Source organism: Zingiber officinale, chromosome 1A (genome assembly GCF_018446385.1).
Source record: "Zingiber officinale cultivar Zhangliang chromosome 1A, Zo_v1.1, whole genome shotgun sequence".
In the NCBI taxonomy this organism is placed as follows: domain Eukaryota; kingdom Viridiplantae; phylum Streptophyta; class Magnoliopsida; order Zingiberales; family Zingiberaceae; genus Zingiber; species Zingiber officinale.
In genome coordinates, this window is record NC_055987.1 from 141,182,883 (window position 1) to 141,200,556 (window position 17,674).

A 17,674-nucleotide genomic window follows, 5' to 3' on the forward strand; every position below is an offset into this window, starting at 1 on the left:
ATGAAGGAGAAAAAGTGGCGAAAGAAAAAACAATCGCATTCAACAACACTTAATAGACAACGGTTTTTAAAAACTGTTGTCATAATCCCAAAAAAGCGCACATAGACAACAGTTTTAAAAAACTGTTGTCGTTCCCTTTAAAAACCATTGTCGTATCTAAAAAAAACATAAATTGACAACGGTTTTTAAAAACCGTTGTCATAGGCCAAAAAAATTACTAAAAGACAATAGTTTTTGTTAAAATCGTTGTTAAAAGGCAAAAAGACAACGGTTTGGTATAAAATCGTTGTCGTTTGAGTGTTGTTGAATGACGTTTTTCTTGTAGTGGGAATACAATCCCTCATAGAAGTACATAATCAATGGTTGATCGCTTATTTGGTGTTGAGGGCAACTAGCAACAAGTCCTTTAAATTTATCCCAATATTGTTAAAACGGTTCTCCTATAAATTGTTGGATTCCACAAATACTCTTCTGAATAACTGCAATTCTAGAAGCAGGAAAGAACCTCGTCAGAAATAATTTCTTCATCTCGATCCAGCTGGTGATAGAGTTGGGTGGGAGATAATACAACCAATCTTTTGCTAAATCTGCTACTGAAAATAGAAATGCTCTAAGCCTAACATCAACTCCTGATATGCCAAGTGAGTTCCATGAAGAACAAACCATCTCCAAGTCTTGTAGATGTCTATTGGGATCCTCACCAGATAGTCCATAAAACTTCAATAATAAATGTACAATATGTCATAACTCAAAGTCTACTTCCAAATCAGAATATCTGATGCAAAAGGAATCATCTAACAAGTCTGGTGTCCAAAGCTCTCTAAGAATCTTTTCAGTGTTCTTCTCCATGTTGCTCATCAAGTCTGAGATCTTGAACACACTAAAACTCTGAAACTCACTATAACAAAAACTGCAAACGACAACACCCCTACGACAACGGTTTTAAGATAAAGCGTTGCATATTTGCTCAAAGACAACGGTTTTTGCCAAAACTGTTGTCTTTGAACTCCCCATTAAATATAAAAGACAACGGTTTTGGCAAAACTGTTGTCATTGAGTAATATTTTTTTAAAACGACAACACTTTTTACAACGGTTTTATAAACTGTTGTCTTTATCCACCCTTTTAGCATCTACGACAACAGTTTTGAAAAAACCGTTGTAATTGAATTTGGTCATTTTCCCCCCTCGCTGTTTTCCTTTCCCTCGCTGTTTTCTATTTCGGCGCCGTGTTTTTCCTTTGCGCTCCCGAACCTAAGGCAATTTTCTTTCCCTCTCCTCATGCAATCTCTTCACGCCATCCCGTCGACCACTGGATCTTCCTCCACAACGGTGTGCTCTCCTCTCTCTCTCATTCTCACCCTCACTCTTGATTTATCTACCTTTGCCTCCTAAAGGTTTGAGATGAGCCATGTCCTTGGTGCGCTCCTTGCATCTTCCCCTCTTCTGGCACAAGCCTGGACCCGCTGCCTGCGTGCCAATGCAAGTTGCGCCAACTTCATCATTGATAGGAGCGACGATGCGGTCTTCATCACCTTCTCCGAGACACAAGCCGTCGCTTCGTCATCTGGCCTTGGCAGAGGGTTCTTCGAACCTGTTTCCCTATATAGCAACACACACGAGATCTTCGTACCGCTGGGAAGAGGCGAGGAGGATGACGACGGGAAGCCGCAGCCCATGCTCCTCCAGGCCAGTGCCCTCCACTTGTTTATGAGCTTGTACCACACCTCCGAGTTCCAGGTCTGCGCTCGATCTTTTTTTCCTTCGATTAGGGTTTCCTCTACTTCAGATTCAATCGAATTAGGGTCATTTTTTTAAAAAATAATTCACCAAATCGTCTTAATCGTATCATTAATTGAATATGGCGATCATTTTCCACGAGATTTGTTCCTCTAGTTTTTCTTAATGACTTCTTAGATCAGAGAAGAACATGAAAACATACGTCTGTTTCGCATGTAAGCAAGCTTCTTCTGCAGGGTCTATAGCAGACTGCAAAGGCATTAGGATTTTAGCCATGGCATCCTTGTTTATTGTTGTTTCTGTTCATGTCTATAGAACTACAGCAGAGTCGGAGATGCATATTTCTACATTATATGCTCCAAGAAGACTGCCCATTTTCTAACAAAGAGAGTCAACAAGTTTCAGTTAGAATAGGCTAATTTTTACATGCCTGGAGAAGGCAGCAGAATCTTTGATGTCCAAGTAAGTTTGATCTGCTTTCCATCATAAAATTAGCATGTGACCTCTTCTATACTCCTTTTGTTGTTTAGTTAGTATTAAGATAAGAAGTTCTGATTTTAAATCATTAATTAGTATTAGGATGGCGCCGAAGTCGCTGGACTACAAGTTGCTGAATGAGAATGTGAAGAAAGTTGCATATGCTATCAAAGGGGAGCTTTACCTGCGGGCTTCGGAGTTGCAGAAGGAGGGGAAGAAGGTTATGATGCTTTCTCATACACAATTTTCGTTGATTGTGCCACAACATGATTTGAGTTAAATAGAATAAATTTTATTGAAAGAGACTCTTATTTCGATTCCTGAAAGATCTGACTTTGATTGTTTTTTTTCCATTCTTGTTATCTGGTTGAAGATATCTTCCTGGGTTATTTAGCACTGTATATGTTTGCTTTATTGCTTGTATCAAGATATGAAGTGCACATATGCCTTTGATTCTTTTTATTGTTAGCTTGTTGGGATGCCACTTGTGAGATTAAAATTTGAGGTTATAATACTGCACTCCCCTTGCAATTTATTCTTAAGAAACAAGATACAAGTTGGACTTACTTTCCATGAGATTGGTTTTTTTTTTTGTTGTTTGCATATTATTTTCACAAATGCCGGGAACCCTCATGCTCTCGGATAGAAGCCATTAACATTTCCCCGTCAGGTTTCCATTTTCTCTTTATTCTTTCTTAAAAACTACTTGTATCAAAGTGTTGATCATTCTTCTCTATTGCTTGACTTAAGGAACTCAGTGAGAAAAAATCATCTTCACAAGTCAAAAATTCCTTGTACATGGAGAAATTTCTCCTTCTCTGTACTCCCTGAGATAAAGAGACATTTTCCATTAGATTTCTCTTTTTAATGGTGTAATTTTTTACTTATACTATTCTCCAGGTGGTAGCATTGTGCCAATCTCCATTTCTATTGGATGACCCTAATGTCGGGCTTTTATTCCCAGCAGATGTCATTGCAAGAGCTAAACATTATCTTTCATTGAATTCGGGTGGTTTAGGTATTCACATATTCCTACAATTTTCAACTCGCAGTCTGCTTAAACCTTTTCCTTTTTGATGCAGTCTGTTTCTCAAGCTAAACTGCTTTGCAACTTGTTTCCTCTTGTTAACGGTGATCTGGAAAAGAAATGTATTTTGTACTTGTTTGTGCATTTGTAACCCAAGCAATTTTTATGTTGGCCTTTATATAACATTTGTGTCATATTCCAGTTTTTAGTTGTATCTTTATATGTAACAAACCCAAAACATCATCTGTAGGCCTTGTTATTTTTTTCATGTTGATGAGTAAATATTGTTTTAGTCATTCTGATAAGAATCTCAACTTTCTTTCGAGCAATTAGGTGCACATAGTGATTCTCGAGGACTTCCTGGAATTAGGAAAGAATTTGCAGAGTTCATTGAAAAATCTATGCATGAGTTGGACTTTTTTATTTCTTCTTCTAACTCTTGACATTTTATATGGCCGATAAGTCATTTGCAAGGGATGTTCAATCGAACTATCAGATTATTAGAAGCAGGTATTGAGCCAGTGTAAGTCCATTTACATGTCTAAATATCATTTTGTTCATCATTCAGCCACCATATTTTATTATCATCTTTTTTATGCCAGATATGTATTTGACGGTCAACCTCCAGAGCTGAAGAAACAAGAACTTGCCAAAAGGCTAATCTTTATAGTTTTGTCATTGTCCCCCTCCTTTTTTTTGTTGCAAGATAATGATAATCTTTAAGCTTATTTTATTCTTTAGATATTTAAAGAGGAAAGATGCAACTAACGATCCAAACACAACAATTGAGGTCATTGCTTGTGCATAACAAGTACCTTTATTGGGACTCTTTAGTGTGCTAGAATTTCTTTTGCTGTCTTGGTTACATTTGTTGTTTGCAGACTGGTGATTTGGAGGGAATTGAAAAGTACAGCAAAAGGACTGTCAAGGTAATCTTTGATATTGCTATTTTATTGGAAATTACCATGAGGATCTTATTGATTATGATGCAATCAACATAAAGTTAGCATGCTGATTATCTATTTTCTTCATATGTAATATAGAGTTTCTTTAAATATATTTTGAACTTTCAAATTACTTTCTTGAAGAATTTGATTCCAGTAGATGACCGTAGAGTTTTTTCACAGGTAACCAAGCAACATAATGAAGATTGTAAACGTCTCTTAAGACTAATGGGTGTGCCTACTATTGAGGTAAACTAGTCCACTTTCACTTATTGAATTCTTTATCCTTGCTATAAGAATTTGAACTAACAATGACACAATTTTACTTTCTCTTGCAAATATTTCCTAAAGTTGCATGCAATTGCTTAATATACAAGTATTGTATCTCTAGTTTTAGAAGCTAAACTCATCTTTCTGATCTAAAGGCACCCTGTGAAGCAGAAGCTCAATCCGCAGCTCTTTGCAAAAGTGACAAGGTAAAATGATGCAATGTAACCCATTCTATTTTATTTTTTTTAACTTTAATATCCTAAACGTATTTGTTTGTTATCAATCTCTAGGTGTTTGCGGTTGCCTCAGAAAACATGGATACTTTAACTTTTGGGGTACCAAGGTTTCTCCATCATTTAATGGATCCTAGTTCCAAAAAAAATCTCTGTGATGGAATTTGACATTTCAAAGGTATATTTATTCTGCTTATTGTTAATTGAATTACTGTATTTATTCTCATCCTTATTTTTCAGGTTCTTGAAGAGCTAAGACTCACTATGGATCAGTTCATTGATTTGTGTATTCTCTCTGGATGTGATTATTGTGATAACATTAAAGGTAAACTTTCTTATGAGATATTGTACATTCAACAAGTTTAACATACAAGGTACTCTACTGCTTACTGTTTACGAAATTTGAAAACTAATGTTCATTCAAATCTCTAGTATATATGATAATGCTTGTGTGGTTGAATATGGTGTCAGTGCTACAACTGTTCCATGTCTATGTTACTTGGACTTGATATAGTTCAACATGAGTATGATCGCAATCTCTGACATGGCTATTTTTACAAATTGTACATGTGTTCAATAGGATTAGTGATTGTTCACTCTTAGTGTCACTGTTTGAGTGTCATTATCCAAGTATCTATATCCAACGCAGATTTGGGCAGTTATGTCATGCTTTGGAAATTTCCATTTTTTTTTAAATGTTTGGTTGAAGGAAAAAAAACTTTGTTTCTACATTTGATGTTCCATGAAATAAATTATACACATACCTTTGCCCAATACCTCATTCTAACATTTGATGTTACATGACGCTTATTTAGTTGTTTCAGCATTATGCAAGGACTGACGGTTAAATTATATTTTGTGAATACCAGAGTTCTTTTCCTTTCAGACACAGCCTTGATATTCCTCTTCCACTGTGTTACTCATGAATGCAACTGATTGAGAGAGGATTTATTATTATTATTATTATTAGAACCATATTTTGATAAGGCTCCTTGAGTCACATGGAGTACATTAGTTGGAAGAGTTTCTCCATTTCTTCTAGCAGTGGCTAACAGTTCTGCAACATGTACAAATAGATACTCAAAGATTATGTTCAAGGGTAGTCATAAGTTTGAGTCAATGTAAAACTTGATGAAGTTGCAAAAAATCCTCTTTAAACCAGTCATTAGTTGAAAACGTAAGAGGAGGAAAATTTGCAATTGTCTATTTTTTTCCCTAACTGGATAAAAGTAGTTTTTTAGTTGCTCTTATTCTTTGGTAGTCATATTTATAGTAATTGTGACTATAACCACCTCAAACATGAAACTTCGAGTATAAAATGGCCTGTTTCCTTGTATTGCTTATTTTCCAAGAATTCATGTTGTCGTGTAGACTATAATCTGGAATTATGGAATTTTATAAGTTTTGTTGAATTTTTCTTTTGCAGGTCAGGCAATTCATGAGGCTTGAGTTTTTTTGATACAAGAAGTGAGTTTTGTTAGCATGTAGCTTGCCTTGCTAATTTGTAAATTAAAAGCGTGCCATATGGAGAACAACAAATGGAAAACATGTGATTTAATGTATATGGAGAACAGTAATGGAAAACATGTGTATTTTGCTGAGTAACAACTCATTTTGTATATTTTTGTATATGTGTGGCTACAAGATGAATTATATATGGATGTTTATTTTGGATTTAATGTAGTAAATATTTAGTTTTGTATTGGTGGTTTGCTTATAGTAAAATAAGATTGGTTGTTTGGGATTAATGAACATTAAAGACAACAGTTAAAAATGTTGTAAAAACTTGTAAACCACAATGATTTTTTTTTAAAAAAGTGATAAAAGACAACGGTTTTATCCGTTGTAAAATATATTAAAACTGTTGTAAAAAAAAGCAAAACGAGTAAATATTATCTACCACAACAGTTTATATCTGTTGTAAAAAGAGTCTACTATAACGGTTTATTTCTGTTGTTGAAATTAGCTACCACAACGGTTTTAAACCGTTGTCGTATCCTTTGTAGCTAAATTTTGAGCATATATACAACAACGGATAAAAATCGTTGTCAAATGTCTACAAAGACAACGGATTCAAAACCGTTGTCGTAGGGCAATACATTCTATAACACCCTCAGTTACAACGGTTTTTTGACCCTACGACAACGGATAATATCCGTTGTCGTTTGCAGTTTTTGTTGTAGTGACTGCTGATAACACACAGATTTCCTGGTCTTACTTGAAACACTCATACAAATACAATCAAAAGACACAGGAAATAGATAGAAATATAATCTAACCTAACCTAATTGCATTCAATCAAAACTATAACTTAATGAAATTAAAAGAACAAGACAAAGTAAGAATTAAATAAACTAAAATACATCAAATTAAACCTAACTAATGGTTGAAGTAATTAATCAAACACGTTGCGTGCATGAAACTAATTAAGCATAATATGTGCAATTTAAACATGAGGAATCAAGTTTGATACAAGAAATCAATCAAAAACATCAACACAAGTAAATTGACACAATTAACAGAATTAAACTAAGAAATCTAAACCCCAATCCATTCATCCACTTCGATACCAAGGACTACCCTAGCCGTCACGCAAGGGCCCGGCGATCGAACCCTGAACTCCAATGAACAGTAGCACTATGCAGGACTGCTGCACAGTTCGACAATGACGAGGATGATACGAATCTTCCATCGATGAACCCCCTCAGATGAAAGTTGACCAAAAATGAAGATGCTGTGAAATGGGATGAACCGTCATCGCTGCCTCCTTGCTCTGTCGCCTACATGTGAAATGGTCCTGACCACATCTTCTGCCATGTATGTCAGCCCGACAACTCCTGCTTGGTATATCCCGGTCAGGTATAGTCCTAACCGCGTCTTCTGCCATGTATGTCAGCCCGACAACTCCTACTTGGTAAATCCCGGTCGGGTTTGGTCCTGACCGCATCTTCTGCCATGTATGTCAGCCCGACAACTCCTGCTCGGTAAATCCTGGTCAGGTTTGGTCCTGACCACGCCCCCTGCCTCAGTTCTATTTTCTGATCGGAAGATCTTGCCCTGGCTATATACATCGGATGGCCCCAGTGTGGGCTCTATCCTTATATCTCTTGGCCTTCTAACCGTCCTGCCCCCTTAACTTCTGACTATCACATACCCTTGAGTTCTGACTATCACGTTTTCTTGAATTCTAACTGTCACGTACCCTTCACTTCTGACAGTCACGTCTTCTTAACTTTTGACTGTCACGTATCATTGACTTCTGACTGTCGCGTCTCCCTGACTTCTGACTGTCGCGTCTCCCTGACTTCTGACTGTCACGTCTCCTTGACCAGACCCTACCATTATGCACCATATCACCTAGCTAGACATATATTGGGAACAAATTGATACAAAATATATATAAATATAAATTGTCATATATAGAATTAAAAGAGTGTTTGATTATACCTTATAATCTTTTATATTGATTTTAGTATAGAGCCTGCTCAAATCCACTGTACTTGCAGATGCGTCTATTTAATTTCTTCAATAAAAAACACAAGTATAATACATGTTTTTATTGATATAGTTTTGCCTTGAAGCTAGACATGAAACGCCATCATGGTTGATTTTCACGTGAAAATTATAGGCGGTTGGATTTTTTTTTTCTCTCCAATTAATTTTCAATTGGTGTAGTAGGTTTAATTAAGAGCGAGGATAAGAATTTTAGACTTACATCTGCTATGTTCATATGTAAGAAAGAATACAATGACATCGTCTTCACTCATTTACAGCTAGATGTGTCCCTATAGGTTGGTCCAGTTAGTATATATATATATATATATATAAAAGTATTTGTTCAAATAGATTTTGAAATTATCATCAACGGATATAAAATACCCTCTTCTTCATTAATTAATTAGCTACCTGACAAAGGCCTACTGTGTATCCTCCTCATATTTACACATAGATTTTCGATCAAAGAGACCAAATTATCATCAACTGTGTATCCTCAGTTGCGATGATATGTGAGCATTTTATTTGGAGGAAAAAATTAATTGCAATTTTATCGTGATGAATGATTTGTGAAGGCCGTACGTCCAACTTTAACTTAAGACTAATCAGACTAATCGAGTGTGTAAATTAAATATCTAAACATCTGGATTATATACATATAAAACCATGAACGCAAGGCAACACGTCTCTTGTGCATTATCTTAATGTTCCACATGCAGAAATTAAACGACGCCGTCCCCTGTTAATTATCGTAATGTTCCACATGCAGGAAGGATCGTCGTTCACTGATTTTAAATAGGTGGCCAGGCCTCTTCGCTCAATTCACAGCACCAGCAGTTTCCAATTGAGTAATCAAAGTCAGTTCTCTAGCTAGCTAGTAATCAGTTGAGCATGGAGAGAAATGGTGGTGCTGCTGCAACGGCCACGCCCTCATGGGAGGAGCTCCTCGGATCCAACAATTGGTCCGACCTCCTGTCCCCGCTCAACGAAACCCTCCGCGATCACCTCCTCCGGTGTGGCAGCTTCTGCCAGATCGCCGGAGACTCCTTCATTTCCGATAGTCAGTCCAATAACGTCGGCAAATGCCGCTACTCTCCTGCCAGCATCCTCCGCCAAGTTTTCTTCAAGGTCCCTGTCGTAGCCTCATTATAGCCTCAAGCTCATCCAAATGTAAGGCTCTTCTTGGTGTCCAAAAAGGAGGCCGGACCATTGCTTGGTGACCAAGCAATGGCCGGCCACATCCTCTTGAAGGGGTCGGCCCTATAGCTTGGTGACCAAGCTTGTAGGGGTCGGCCATAATAATTCAAAAAGGGAGGGTTATTTTGAATTTTTAAAATATTCTCTTTGTAGAAAACTATAAGTTTTAAAAAAGAGATTTTAATTTTTAAAACTTTCCTTATTTGAATTAGGCCACATGTTTAAATAGAGAGTTTAAAAGATTTTAAAATTTTCCTTTTTTTGACCATCCTTATGGTTTGAAAAAAAAAGGAAAAGAAGTTTTAAAATTTAAAGTTTCTATCACCATGTTAAAAAAGGAAAATTTATAAGAGTTTTTTTTTAATTTTAAAACATGATTTTAATTTTTAGAAACTTTCCTTTTTTAACTTATACTTTAGGAAAGAGAGCTTGTAGATTTTATAAGAGAATTTCTTCTTGTAAAATTTTTAAAAATTATTTTTCCTTTCTTTTTAATTGTGGCCGGCCACCTTGCTTGGTGCCCAAGCAAGGGCCGGCCAATAGGATTAAACCAAATTCAATCCTAAACCAAATAGGATTGATCATAACCATTGATTGGTGATTGATTCAATCAAGAGGAAAGAAACTGAAAACTAAAAAGGGAAAAGGAAAAACTCTTGGATGATTTTATTTTTTGTAAAAGGTTTTTCCTTATTTGTCTTGGGCAAGTAATATAAAAGAAGGGGTGAGGGGCTTCATGAGACACAACTCTTATTCTTTTGCTTGGGTGATCTCTTGGTGGTCGGCCCTCTCCCTTCTTCCTCTCCCTTTGCTCTCTTCTCCTTGGTGGTAGTGGTGGCCGGATTTTAGAAGAAGAAGGAGGAAGCTTTTGGGTGGTGTTCATCTTGGAGGATCGTCGCCCACACGACGTCCAAGGCGAGCCGAGGAATACGGCAGAAGATCTCGAGGTCATTAGCTTACAAAGAGAATGTATAACTAGTAGTTTTCTTCCGCATCATACTAGTTATTTTTCTTTGTATGAATTCTAAATACAAGAGGCAATTAGATCTAGTTTATCGAATTTATTTTTCAATTTTGTGTTTTCTTCTTTTTCGAATTTGTGATTCGATTGTTCTTTATGGTTAACCTAAAGTTATTTAAGAAATAAATATTAGCTTTCCTTAAAAGGCTTTGCCTAGGCGGTGGTGGTTGCTCCCATATCCAAGAAGGCCATGTGCCTCGCCATGCAGTCCTGGAAGACAATTTTGGAAATTAATATTTATGGAATTAATAATTTAGGTAGATTTGAATCAATAGTGTTAAGTTCCGCTTGTGATTCAAATCTAAACCATTAAGAACAGATAAGTTAAATTTGGAATCAATGATGTTAAGTTCCGTCTGCGATTCCTGATTTAACTTCTAAAGAACACAATAGGTTATTTAAGGAAAGGTTCGACACTTGTAGAAAAATTTTTATACAGTGGAACCGGTACGTTTTCCTAGGATTAACCAACAGGGGCATCATGACCGGCGATGGTGGCTGGTCGCTGCGACGGAGAGGTCGCCAATGAGCGATTGTGGACACCAAAAAGGAGGGGAGCGCAGTGGCCGGCTATGGCCCGAAGCTAAGGCGGCGACTAGTTGTGGCACATAGGCAACAACCGACTATGGCACGAAAGCTACTGTTACGGAGTGGAACGACGACGTCCGCAGCACTAGAGTGGGTAGAGGGTGGCCGGCGATGACCATGAAGGGCAGCTGTCAAACGGCTGTGGAGCTAAGAGGCCGCTTGTGAGAGGGGAGGCAGCGTAGTGATGGTGGCAGCATGTGCGAGAGGAAGAAAAGAGACTATCTCTGTGAGAGAGAAGGCTGCTAACCACGAAGACGAACAGTACTGTAGCAGGCAACTAGCGGATGGCGAGCGACGAGGGAGGTGGCGGTGTGATCCTCTTGCGTTGCCCAAACCCCCTTCCTCTTCCTCTCTTACGCTGGTGAACAATTCTCCCTTAAAAACTCAAACCCTCAACATGTGAAAAGATCAAAATGCCCCTGCCTCCTTCTCTTTATTCTTTCTGACCCCACGCAATACATTTGTATCATAAGTCTCCCTTTCAAGTCTACTCGAAGGAGGAGTGAGTCCGACTGACTAGACAGTTTATTACAAATGCTGAATCACTCTCGAATACAGAGTCAGATCGCTGGGTTTATCGTGTCATGTCAAGCCCATATCTATGATGATGCCGACCAAGCAACAGAAGCGGTGTCGAGTAAGTGATAGTAGCGATGCCAATCGAAAAGCGATAATGATGATGAGCGAGTGATAAAAAAGGGTACTGAACGAGTGTAGTCAAGTACCAACGAAGAAATGAGTGAGACAAGTACTAACCAAACAACGAGCACATGGCAGAGCGGCAAGAAAAAGAAGTGTCGACCGACGATGAAAAATAGTGTCGAGCAAAAGCCAAGCAGGCGATTGAGCAAATGTCGAGCGATGTCGAGTGGGCGAATGCTGAGAGGGCAATTGGGCAAATGCCAAGCAGGTGACTGAATGAATGTGGGATCCAAGAAATGAGTGGGAGCATACTTTACGAAATCGAAGGCGAACGGGAGCAAAACCCATGGGTTGAGCGAGCATGGAACCCCAGAATTGAGCGGGAGCGTAGCCCGTGAAATCGATAGCGAACGGGAATGAAACTTGTGAGCCGAGGAAGCATGGAACTTGAGAATTGAGCAGGAGCATAGCCCGTGAAATCGAAGGCGGGCGGGAATGAAACCTATGAGTCGAGCAAGCATGGAACCCAAGAACTAGTGGGAGCGTAGCACGTGAAATCGAAGGCTAACGAGAACGAAACCTATGAGTCGAGCGAGCATGGAACCCGAGAATTGAGTAGGAGCATAGCCCGTGAAATCAAAGGCGGACAGGAATGAAACCCGTGAGCCAAGCAGGCATGGAACCCGAGAACCGAGCGGGAGTGTAACCCGTAAAATCGAAGGTGAACTGTAACGAAACCCAAGAGTCGAGCCTGTTGGATACTCTAATATGAGACTAGTGATGATGCTCCTGTCCAAGACTGATGGTGATACTCTAGTCTAATTCTGATAGAGATACTCTTGTCCGAGACTAGTAAAGATAACTCTACCCCGAACAAGGGAGGTGGAGGATTCGATAAGCTGGTCTGGGACCAATAGTGACTGCTCGACCCTGAGCTGGGGAAATGGAGTCTTCAATAAGTTAGTCTGAGACCAGTGGAGAATGCTCAACCCCGAACGGAGGAGATAGAGGTATCAATAAGCTGGTCTGAGACTAGTGGAGACTGCTGGACCCCAAACAGGGGAGATAGTGGCTTCAATAAGTTGGTCCAAGACCAGTGGTGACTGCTCAACCCCGAACAGGGGAGATAAAGTCTTCAATAAGCTTGTCCGAGACAAATGGAGACTGCTCGACCCTGAATATGAGAGATGGAGGCTTCAATAAGCTGGTCTAAGACCAGTGGAGACTGCTTGACCCCAAACAAGGGAGATGGAGGCATCAATCAGTTGGTGCGAGACCAGTGGAGACAGCTCAACCCCGAACAGAGGAGATGGAGGCTTTAATAAGCTAGTCCGAAACCAGTGGTGATTGCTCGACCTTGAACCGGGGAGATGGAGTCTTCAATAAGCAGGCCCATGACTAATGGAGACTGCTCAACTTTGAACAGGGGAGATAAAGGCATCAATAAGTTGGTCCGAGACTAGTGGAGAGTGCTCGACCCTGAACGGGGGATATGTAGGCATCAATAAGCTAGTCCAAGACTAGTGGAGACTGGTCAACCCCAAATGGGGTAGATGGAGGCATTAATAAGTTGGTCCGAGACTAGTGGAGACTGCTCTGTTAGTACCCCAAGATAATTTTGATGTCATTAACAAAGTCTGGTTAGGTCCTGTTAGTATTTAACCTCTATATCTAAATGTGCAAAAACTTAGGAGCATAGGAAATCGAGAGAAAGATTGAACTAGCGAGAAAGATGACATGGGAGAGAACCGACGGGCTTAATGTGTCCGAAGTACGAGATGCTATGGAAGAGTACGCGAGCGGACGAGAAGGAGGCGCACAACGTTTCCAAGGGACGAGAAGTCGGAGCGGAAGGTTGCTCGAGAATATCGAAAAATTAGTTCGGGTGAGCTCTATTCTGGATGGACGAAATAACCCAAGCGAGTGGAACCGGAATGGAAGACCCAGATCAATGTGAGCAGAATCGGAGCAGAAGACTGGGACCCCCCGAACAACCCGGAGCTATGTTTCAGCATCGCCGCGTATACGGGTTCAACACGGTCTTGGTGCCCGAAACTGGTTTAGGCACCCAGACCAAAAAAACTATCCAAACGCGACGTGACGTGCCCCATTATGATGGGGATAAAAGTTTATCCCCCTGCAGGTGCCTAGAACACTTCCAAGCTCCCCGACCAGGGCTATAAATAAAGTCCTGGTCCTAGAAAGTCAGAACAACACTTGTAATTGATTCCTCGTTAATTTTGTTCTGTAATTGAGTGCTTCAACTGCTGTAAAGACTTCTCTGCCTAAAAGAGATTGTTTAGTGAGTTTCAACTTTTTTGAATTAGCAATCCCTTGATTGCAAACCAAGTAACTTCTTTTGTGTCTCTTTTCTTTCTTTAATTAATCAATTTCTTTTTATGTAAGTGTTTGTTTAATTAAAGTTGTAAAGTTCGAGAAGGGATTTTGTTTATTTTATTGTGCAAGCTATTCACCCCCTCTAGCTGGTCACCAAAGGACCAACAAGTGGTATCAGAGCCCAACAGCTTCAGGAGACTAACCGTTTGATGAAGTGCAAGAGATGGCTGGACCGAGCATCTGTTAGGGTGTATACTAAAAGCCTAGCTTTTTGTATTGATCCTGCTCCGAAGTTGAGGAGATGACAGCCGGGAAGTAACGCTGAGATGGCTCTTCGTCTTCGCGAATGATCCTATGCTCCTACAACCATAAGTCGTTAGTGCCAAGCCGGGAGGGGGTTCCCGGTGACGGCCCTCCGACGCTCAAGTCACACACCGGCAAGTAAAGATAAGAGCAAAAAGGAAGTGATGAATAGTGGCTTCAAAAGACGTATCCTACGTACCCCCGCGAAAGGCGATCTCCCTTCTTATATAGAGCTTCGATGGGTGGATTGCACACTTCTCGAGTGGACACACTTCCCCAAGCTTTCCCCAAAAGCTAGCATCGAGAAGGTGTCCCTAACACCTTACCATATCGGATGAGCATATCTCTGCATAGGCGGTGGAAGCTTCTCCCGTACAATTCTCTGTCTTGTCATTCGATTTTCTGTCCATCTGCGCCGCTCGTCGGCGGCACTAACTCCCAAAAGGATGTAGGCATACGCCCCTACTGTTCTTGTTTGTCGGCTGCTAGTCTGACCGGGCTCTTTGCTAGTATGACCAGGCTCTCCTTGATTGGTTCAGTTGGTGTATCGAGGCTGATCGGCTAGAGTATCATTTGCCTTGCACGCTGCAAGATCGGCCATCTCTCACCGAACTCTATCGGTCAATCGGCGATGGAGAACCTTCCGGTCGGCTGGTTAATTAGTTGACCCCCTTGACCTTGACGCCTACCGAAGCCCCGAGCTTCCTCAGAGGTGGGCCCTCCTGGGTCCTTTCTGGATCATCCCCGGATCACATGTCTTCCCTTTAAGTCTAGTCGAAGGAGGTTGCAAGTCCAACTGACTGGACAAAATGGTGCAAAAACATTACTCTCTGATCGACGTTTTGGTCGGCTATGCTTCTTTATTCTTGGGGTGATGCCTTCAGCGGGCTGATCAGTCAGATTGAAGGGGCGTCCGACCAGGAGTCTGTTGCCCTTGTTCGCTCGGCTCGTAGAGTCGTTGCTTTGGTACTTCCCCTTTTCTATCAGCAAAATCTCTCGAAACCCGCACTCATTCAAGGCGTTAACGCGGAACATGCCTCCTTAATTATTCTGACAATCGCCCTATGAACCCACGCCTCGTGTCACCGCCTGTCACCGCACACTTGAGGTGACAGGCTGGGACGTGACCCTTGACGATTTGAATTTGACGGCCAGATTTGCCTCTAGGTATTCGTGCTACCGATCGAACGGCTTAACCCGACCTTTTGATGTGTATAAGCTCGCGGCCGCCGCCTTCTCCCCACCTTTCCTCGGCATTCTTGTTTCCGACAATTTCCTCAACGTTCCTCACCAAATCCTTCTTCTCTCGCTGTTCCTGCCCCCGGTGAGTCCGTTACTTTCTTCTGTAGCCCTTTTGTATTCTGTCATCTCCGACTCTCCTCCGGCGAGCTCTTCTACCTAGCCTTTGCCCTTTTTCCTTCGCTTCTCCCCGACTCTTCTCGGTTGTTTTTTCGACTATGGCCAGTACCTCTCAACTCTCGATCCCTGCCTCAGGTCCTTGGTATAACATCATGGAGTCCAGGTTCGACGAGGACGATGCTCGGATTCTGGCGAATACCTTTGAACTTCCTCCCGGCTATGAGATCCATGTTTCGTTGGCCACCGATCGGCCATCCGCTCCACCGAGCAGCTGTGTTTGCTTCTTCCAGGACCAGTTCACTGCCGGTCTGCGAATCCTCCTTCATCCCTTTATTATAGATGTTTGTAAATATTTTGGCTTATCCCCCTCCCAGTTACTCCCAAATTCTTTTCGCCTTTTGTGCGGGGTAATTATTTTATTCCACTTGCATCGCATCCCTTTGACCCCTTCAGTTTTCCACTACTTTTATTACCCAAAGCTTTCCGATCAGCCAAACATCTTCCTCTTGCAGGCTCGCCCAGGCCTGGTCTTTTTTGACAGGATGTCTTCTTATAATAAGCATTGGAGAGAGTATTTCTTTTTTGTTCACTTTCCCGATCGGCCATCCTTCCAAACCACTTGGCAACTTTCGTTGGGGCCCCAACCTTCACTGCCCCGTTATAAGAGTACTCCGGCCTACTTACATGCTGCCTCCATGCTGGCCGATCAGAAGTTCAACATTCACAAGTTGCTGGAGGAAGGGGTCTTGGCACTCTTCGGTCTTAGCCCGATCAGCCCCTCCGAGCCGGTCAACTTAGGTAAACTGTTCACCCGCTTCTTCTCCTTTTGTCTAACTGATTTCTTTCTTTATTTTGCATCCAACATCATGATGAGGGCATGCTTAATCGGGCGATCGAAACTTACTAATGTCGACGTTGACAAAGTAGTGGTCGAGGTTTTGGCCGAGCGGGGATTCCAGCCGGACGATCTTCCAAAGCAAGCACCCACCGAGCGCAGGCTCACTCAAGAGGCCGGTGGGGAATCAGGCCAGGTGCCGATCGAAGGAGCAGCGATTAGTGCGCCGATCGTAAAACTTCTGGCCACTCAGTCAACTCCCGAAGAAGGCTCGCTATCGGAGACTCCGCTCGAGAATACACGCAAGAGATGCCGATCGGAGAAAGCTGCTCGATCAACTTCCTCAGTGGTGAGGATCGCCGATCGGACTGATGCTTCCGGATCGTCAGTGCCAGAGGCCGCCAATGCCTTCTCCTATAGGACACCCTCCAACCCTCTTGTCGCCCCTCCAATCACCAGTTTGCCGCCACTATCGGGTCAAGGTCGTATCTTAAGGTCAAGCATCAACCCTGCGCCCTCTTATTCTCGAACTGGCCGGTCGACTTCCTCTCATTCAGCCCCGGCCGGCCGGAGTTGCGTCACTGCAACCCTCCATCTTCCTACCGAAGAGCTTTCGGAATCGGGAGGCTTGGCGGCTCAGACTGAGCACTGGATCATCATTCGGGGCCACTTGGTCGAGGTGTGGGAGGATGCACAAGCCCGGGCGGCGGCCGCGTCTCCGGGTATGCTGGCGGATAGCCACACTAGGCAACTTACCGGCGTGAGTTTTTCTTTCATCTCTTGTACCAAATTGTTTGGCCTCATCTCTGATCTACTCCGGGTTCTTGTTTCTGCAGTTTTGGGTGGACGGCCTGGCGATGTGTCAGAGGCTCGCTTTTGTGGAGGATAAGCTAAGACGGTTGAAGGAAGCTCCTGGCCAATCGGGGACCACTCACGGTCTGAACAACACCCAAGTAGCCCAACTGCAGGTCGACTTGGCTAAGAGTGAAGAGCTGCTAACCGTCGAACGGGGTAAGAGCGCCGAGCAGGCCGGGTACATCGACCGACTCAAAAAAGAGATCACCACCTTCGAGGGCAAAATCACTCTCGCCACCACCCGCAAGCAAAGGGCCGTTGATGATTTGGAGAAGAAGAACGTGGAGGCTCGGGCTCTCGAGCAGAAGCTGAAGCAGACATAAGACAGGCTGAAGAATGCGAAGGACCTCCT

General features: G+C 41.8%; 2 long non-coding RNA genes across 2 annotated transcripts; both read left to right on the forward strand.

Annotated features, from left to right (window-relative positions):
• Nucleotides 1-2,855: 2,855 nt before the first annotated feature.
• LOC122010424 lies at nucleotides 2,856-3,615 on the forward strand. The gene is made up of 3 exons (XR_006119891.1): nucleotides 2,856-2,886; nucleotides 3,117-3,234; nucleotides 3,577-3,615. It is a non-coding gene; the product is annotated as an uncharacterized LOC122010424 (long non-coding RNA).
• A 507-nt stretch (nucleotides 3,616-4,122) lies between these two features.
• LOC122010430 lies at nucleotides 4,123-4,648 on the forward strand. Its single transcript, XR_006119892.1, has 3 exons — nucleotides 4,123-4,172; nucleotides 4,371-4,436; nucleotides 4,613-4,648. It is a non-coding gene; the product is annotated as an uncharacterized LOC122010430 (long non-coding RNA).
• The last annotated feature ends 13,026 nt before the right edge of the window (nucleotides 4,649-17,674 follow it).